Raw genomic sequence first — 7,147 nt, forward strand, 5'->3', positions numbered from 1 at the left:
CCCACCGCTGTAGCTCTCTGTTGTTAGCGCTTTCTGTTAATACCGTGGTTAAAATAGCGACTCTCTGTTGTTAGCGCTTTCTGTTAATGCCGGGGTTAAAATAGTTTTTTTATAAGTCATGGGCGAGATACAAAAAAAAAATTAATTTAAGACTGTTTTTATTAAAATCGTGGGATTAATAAAGTTGCATCTTATCCTATATAATTTAAATGAACCGTAGTTGACGATGTTTACTTGAGAACAGACACTTGAACTTGAACATTTTTATTCACTCATTTGTACCAACCAATTATTAACTCTTTCAGCTCCGATCCCTAACATTTGCTCCGCTGTAACATGTTTTTGGATCGGGATGATACCATTGGCTGGAGCAGCTAGGGTGTAACATGGTTTGGTTTTCCATCACTGTGCCAATGTCACTCAATCCATCCTGTCCAATGTTTGATTGATGGCCAGAAGAAGATCTTCTAGCCGTCAATCAAACATAGGGTGCATTACTGACACCTACAGGCTGAAGTGGGCGCATCAATGTAACTACAAAATTAAGTTACGATTAAATTTTTTTTTTTGACATTTTTTGTCTGTAATTAAGTAATGACAATTAATGAGTTGACCTCCCGTTGTAATTTATTTTAGGGGGGTTTACAGAGGGTTTTTTTTTTATTTTTAACAAGGCTGTGTTGGCAACCACCTCGCCCAGACAGACTGCTGAGAAAGTTAAAATGTTCCTAGCTTCATACCAGTTAACCAGATTTTTAGCAGAATTGTAAATGTACTTTACCTATCCCCAAGGATTTTTTTCTATCTCATGTTTTTCTGTGTCACTCTGCCACTGATCAGAGCTGCTGCTGCTGCTGCTGCTGCTGCTGCTGCTTTCACACGGGCTGCTGTGCTGATAAGATCTCTGGAAGAAAATGGTTTAAAGAGAGCCTTAAGAAAGAGCTTTGGGGGATGGGGAATGTTAAGGCTAGAACCAGTTCAAACGCCCTGCATGTGTGTATATATATATATATATGCCTTTTATATATATATATATTTCTTTCCAGGCATTAAATGACATGCTTATGAGGACATTAATCCAATTAGGGCATTTGAAGAGTCTGCACTAGCAGCGATCTTCTATCTGTTCTTTCACTCTTGACTACTTACTTTATCTTTTATTTTTTTTTACATCTTGTTCCCCATTTTCACTGGATTTTTATTTCATCTTAGTCCCATTCGGTGACAAAGCTCCTGGCATGAGCTGGTGTAGGCAGATTTGGACACATTTGTAGAGAAGATAATCTTGAAGAAGGAGTTTGGTCAACGCTGAGTGACCAGATTCCCAAGGTGAAGATGTTGTTAACCACATAAGAATGGAATTGTCCCTCTAACTTTGACAAGTTTCCCTCCGCTGTCGTGTCCCTCTACCTGTCCACTCGTCCCTCTACCTGTCCACCCGTCCCTCCTCTCTCCTGTCTTGTCGTCGTCCTCTCTCCTGGCAGTTCCTGACTTTGACAGGCCTCCAGAAACTACTTTGCCCTCATCCTTCCTTTGTCCTTTTTCTTTCTGTGCGTTTTCCTCCTCCTTCCAATTAAAATCTTTGCCCCCCCCATCCACCCACCCACCCACTCAATTCCACTCGATCCTGCATTCAGCTCATCCCCTCACGTCCTCCGTGTTTTCTGCTCAGGCGGAATATTACAGAATGTTCCCATTCGTTTCCCCCATCCCGTAGCTCACCCATCCCATTCCTCTTGAAAATATCTTTATGATATTCCTCTCAAACTCCCCCTCCCCCCTCCCTCCCTCCCACCCATTCCCCAATCCCCGCTGTCTTTTACTCATTTTTTTTCCCCCACTGCACCCTGACGCTTCCTCCTCGGATTCTCATTTCACACTCATTTATGGTAACCCCTTTTTTTTTTTTTTTTTCCCGGGTCCTTCTCCTCACATCACTCCTCCCCTCTACCCCTTCACCCGCAGCACCACCGGAGCACTTCCTCCACTCCTCATCTCATTTCCCCTCTTCTTGATTAGTTGACCTTTGTGACCGCTTCACACCCTCGTCTCCTCCCCCCTCTCCATCTTCCTCAGCTCCACTTCTTAAGCTGCGTGATTAGTTTCTCACAAACTCATTTTCATAGTCCATTCCTGGACTCAACATGGGGCAGGGGTGACGAGGTGTGGGTGGGTGTGCACTTCAGGAACCGAATCTTTGTGTCGGGAAAAAAAAGTTAAGAGTTGAGTCTTCGAACACGTTAGCAGATACGGCCAAGAAATTAGGGTTTGTTTTGGTTTGTTTTTTTTTTGTCATTCCCAGATGGAATTTAACACCGAGTTACCAGTTCCAAAAAAAAAAAAAAAACTCGAACTCTCCGGCAGAAACGTCCCTTCAGCAGAGGCGGTGGACTGTTAGATTGGAAAATGAGGGGGAAAAAATAGAACAGAGAGAGAGAAAAAGATAAACAGATGGTCTTATCAGAGTGTCCCGTGTCTTGTCTTTAATTTGGACACCAACAGGGATAGAGATGCACATTTAAAGAAGAGAGAGAGACACAGGGAGAGAGAGAGAGAGAGAGAGAGATGCTTCATATTAGTCACGGACGAGGGACTCTAGCAGTGAAACAGCTAGCAGGTGCCACTGTAGAATACAGATGTTTTGGTGTATTAAGTGAGCTGCACAAATTCCCCCTGGGATGGAGCCACATGAAAGGACTGGTGTTAAGCCTTCATGTATGAGCGCTTATTTGCATTTATAAATGTATGTCGCTGCTCTAATTTGAATACAGCTCCAGCAGCAAACGTGAATGGTTGAAATAAATGCGCCGGAAGGTTACGTGTGTGTTAGACATCAGATCTAGATGAGATTATCTACGCTTGTCAACTTTATACATGAGGTGGACCAGACTGTGGTCTGAACTGTTACAGGAACAGTAACTAGGACTAGTCAAGATGTGACTCGTCAAGATGTGACTAGTCAAGATGTGACTAGTCAAGATGTGACTCGTCCTAGTCCCGTTTCTAATGAAGTGTTTTCCAATGCGTAGAGGACAAATTTTATTTCATGTTGGTTTGAATGTAAAGTACAATGACCACCAAGACCTTAACAAACTTTGTTGAATTTAACACGTCATCTGACTGCACTGTAGGGTCAAATTAGTGACTTCCTTATGGGAATAATTTAAAATTAATATATGTATTTGTCAATCTACACATTAAAGATTCACATTATCTAATACAGTGAATAATAAAGGGAAAATAAAAATTTCAATAACATGTACTTTTCTATTAAAATACCATAACAGTCATTAGTTAATTAGTAAAAAGCCAGTCATTTTTTTATAAGATGAAAATATTAAACGTATCTTAATTTAATTCTTAATAATTTCGATATACAATCAACTAAAACTGAACTAAAATTCCAGTTAAAAACAGTTTTGTTGACTTAAACTAATAGTTACAAATAAGTAGTCATTTTTTTGTGTGTCTGTGTGTGTGTGTGATTGTTATGCCGTGAGTACAGGTGACCCAGGTCAGAGGTGAGGGCTCAGGCTGTGGTGCGGGGGCCCGGTCTGGGCCACTCCCACCAGTGTCAGCGTCAGTGTCAGCGTTAACTCTGGGTGTCGTTTAAACAGTGTTGCTGTTAGATTGATGTGAAGTCAGTGACATTTACATAGTCTCTGCTTCCCTCACAGTAAACAAATCCAGAGGCTGAGCTTGATGTGAGGATCAGGAAAAAAAAAACAACAACAACAACAAACTGCCAGTAAAGCAAACATAGAGAATTCCATGACATCATTTTGATTGTTTAATTCAGTCGTTCTATTAGCGTTTACTGTAGCATCTTAGTGACAGACGACACAACACACACACACACACACACACAAGCTCAGAATTCATAGTAGTCATTGATATGACTTCCCTCACCTCTCCCCCCTCATCTCTCCCCCTCACCTCCCTCCCCCCTCGTTGTATCAGACCACACTCCAGTTCCAGGCTGTTCAGGGTTTTTTTTTTTTTTGCAGCCTTGTTTCCTTTCCTTTTCTGTTTCCTTGTTCGCCCTTAGCATCTCTCTCTCTCTCTCTCTCTCTCTCTCTCTCTGTGTCTGTTTCATCTCCACTCTTCTGTGGTCTGGGTTCATCAGATGGCGGCCATCTTTGTCCAACTTCAGACACGTGTTGACACACACACATAAACACATTTATATCTATTTGTTCACGCTGGCGTTTATAGATCTCAGTGTGTGTGTGTGTGTGTGTGTGTGTGTGTGTGTGTGTGAGGCAAATAGAGTGTGATAAGCTGCTTACCAGGTGTGTGTTGTCATGCATCGCAGCTCTTCAGGCAGCGCTCCGCTTTTGTTCTTTGATTAGTGTGGAGCCAAAGTGTGTGTGTGTGTGTGTGTGTATATTTTTGTGCACTGGGTAACACATGATGCCAGCTGAATTATTTAGGAGGCAGAAGGAGTGACTACAGGACAAGCAGTTGACAATACCTAAGAGAGCAGAGAGTTGATACTTTTTTTAAGAAAAAAAAAAGATAAAAATGTGCAAAATTTTGAGGATGTTTAAAAGATGCCTGTGGTCTGGAGCAGCATCCGGAGAACTAACGACTTCTGATCGTACAAAATCACGATAGGCTTGTATGGAGTGTGCATCACTGTGACAGACTCTGGTTAGTACAGTCTGAACGTGGACTCTGGCCGTGGCAGCAGCAGCAGCAGCAGCAGCTGCTCCGTCTTATTTGGACAGGCCGTCATCTTCACGCCTAGTCGTACAGCATTTCATTCTAAAGAATATATAAATACTGACATCTGATGGAAGATGACATTTTGGTTCACTGACCCAGAAAGAAAAAAAAACATCCTCTCTCTGTACGGCGTCGGTGGCAGGAGAAGCTACAGTCGACACGATGTTTTCACGTGTCCATCATCCAGCCCGTGTTTACCGGGTCCACTCAGGACGCGGAGGTCGGCGCACGTTGTGTGTATGTTGTGCGTGTGATTCCATGTGGAATCCAAGATGCCTGGCAGGCAGCCTCCCCACGGAGCGACTCCATGATGAGCAATTATCCACTAGGCCGGCTTTGTGGGCTAATTTAGCATATTTATGTGGTCAGCAGCGCTGTTTACTATTCCCCTTCACTGCTTACTGCTGCATTTTCAAGTTAGAGCGGACCCCAGCTCCATCTTCTTCCTCTTCCTCTTCCTCTCTCTCTATCTTTTATTTTCTCCCTGTCTCTTCCTCCTCTATCTTTCCCCGGCCTGATGGGGTTTGTGATGTGTATCGCTTCGCCCCCTCCCCCTGTGCAATTTCTCTATTTTTATCCTCACTGTGTGTGGGATGGCAAGAGAGTGAGAGAGAGAGAGAGACAGGTGTAGAATTGAGCCCGTGTGAGAGAGAGAGAGAGAGACACTAGAAACAGTAATATAGAGTGTATGTGATGCACGGCAGATAAGTTAAGAATGGACTCAGACCACAGTGATGCAGCCAACAAACTGATACGCTGTGTGTGTGTGTGTGTGTGTGTGTCCATGCGTGCTGTGCACTCATGCATTCAACATGGAGAACGAGAGCTTGCCTCATATTTCACCACAAAATTGAGGCAGAATCTAATCATACCCTCATAAAAGGCCGTCTCTGGAGAGCCCTCCCTCTGTGAGGCCTGACACAAACAAGCGTGCACACACCACGGAACATTTGTTCTTTGGGCCGGTTTGTGAGAGCACTTGATAACCAGTGTGTGTGTGTGTGTGTCAACTGTCAAATCTGTGACCTTCCGATACTCAGCCTTGAACTAGCAAAGTCGTTGATTTTGGTCGAAATAACGCCACAAAAGGAAATATTTTTGCTCGAAATAACGCCACAAAAGGAAATATTGTATTGAAATAACAATCAGATCATGTCGAGAGCAAACTTAGTTGTTCTTCTGACGGCTTTGTGGCACCAGGTGAACCCCAGGTTCACAGACGGCCGCTGAAATCACATAGTCCGAGTGTAAATATGTAAAAAAAAAAAAAAAAAATCAAAGTGTGTTTATTGAATTCTATGAACAGAAAGAGACACAAAACGCAGACATTACACCTTTAAGTGCGAGCGATTGTTGTAAGCGGACATGGTGAACGTGTGTGTGTCACCGATGTTTTCCTGGGGCTTTTAAGCACAGAAATTGTGACTAAAGGTAGAAAACAAGTGTGTGCCAAGAAATCACTTCAGTAGGACTTGAGCCGAAGCCCAGATCTCAACATTTGCACCGGGGCAGGGCTGTGATCCCAGAGTGGTGTCGCTGATGTCTGGTGCCAGATTACACAGACGCACGTTCACCCTGACTACTGCCTCACTCACTGTAACACTAACTCTGTCGTTTCTGCGTGGAGCTGGGATGTTGTTCTCTTTTGTTTTGTTTTTTTTTTTTGATATATTGCGTTGGACTAAATCAGAGTGAGACGCCGTTCTCGCGTCACCCTGCTGCTGACTCAGGACATTAAATTTATACCTATAAATTGTTTGTGCTGAAGAATAACATCGGCAGACAACGGATTTAACATTTTTTTTTTTTTTTTTCAATCATTGTTTTTTGTGGCCAAAGAAGACGACAGACTGGTTGGAGAGAACCAGGAATGGTATATATCAGTGATTCTCAACCACTGGGCCGTGGCCCACTAGTGTGCCATGAGAGATCATTAGGTGGGCCGTGGGAAATATTCAGTTTCAAAGCTTCTGCTAGGTGGCAGCAGATGGCTATAAAAACTAAAAACAAAAGATAATCAAAGCTGCTGAAGAAGATCTTTGCGAGTGTCTTTCTTCAATTCCTGCCAGCATATCAGCATTGTCTTCAACTGAACAGGAGTACATTTTTAGTAAATTCTAACTAGAAGATTAATATATTTAATTAGATATACTTTTTGTGAGATGTTTGTTTGGTGGTGGCCGTGGGTTTTTCCTGATGATATATATATGTGCCGTGGCTCAAAAAAGGTTGGGAAACACTGGTATGTATAATATATGTTTATATATGGTTTAACTAAGGGTTCATAGACGGGGAGGGGGATGGGAGAGACATGGAGTGAGGGGAGGCGGTCAGGTTAGAGAGAAAGAGAAAACTAGACAAAAGATTCCTTTAATGAGCCCCGAGGAAGGGGCGGGCGGGGGGAGGTTAGTGAAAGACA

The 7,147-nt window shown here is 43.0% G+C and overlaps 1 protein-coding gene across 1 annotated transcript in view; it reads left to right on the forward strand.

Annotated features, from left to right (window-relative positions):
* Positions 1 to 7,147, forward strand: part of LOC103388282 (CUGBP Elav-like family member 3) — a 24,644-nt gene that overhangs the window by 4,430 nt on the left and 13,067 nt on the right. The gene's annotated exons all lie outside the window — the stretch shown is intronic.

Source organism: Cynoglossus semilaevis, chromosome 13 (assembly GCF_000523025.1).
Source record: "Cynoglossus semilaevis isolate Cse_v1.0 chromosome 13, Cse_v1.0, whole genome shotgun sequence".
Taxonomy (NCBI): Eukaryota; Metazoa; Chordata; class Actinopteri; order Pleuronectiformes; family Cynoglossidae; genus Cynoglossus; species Cynoglossus semilaevis.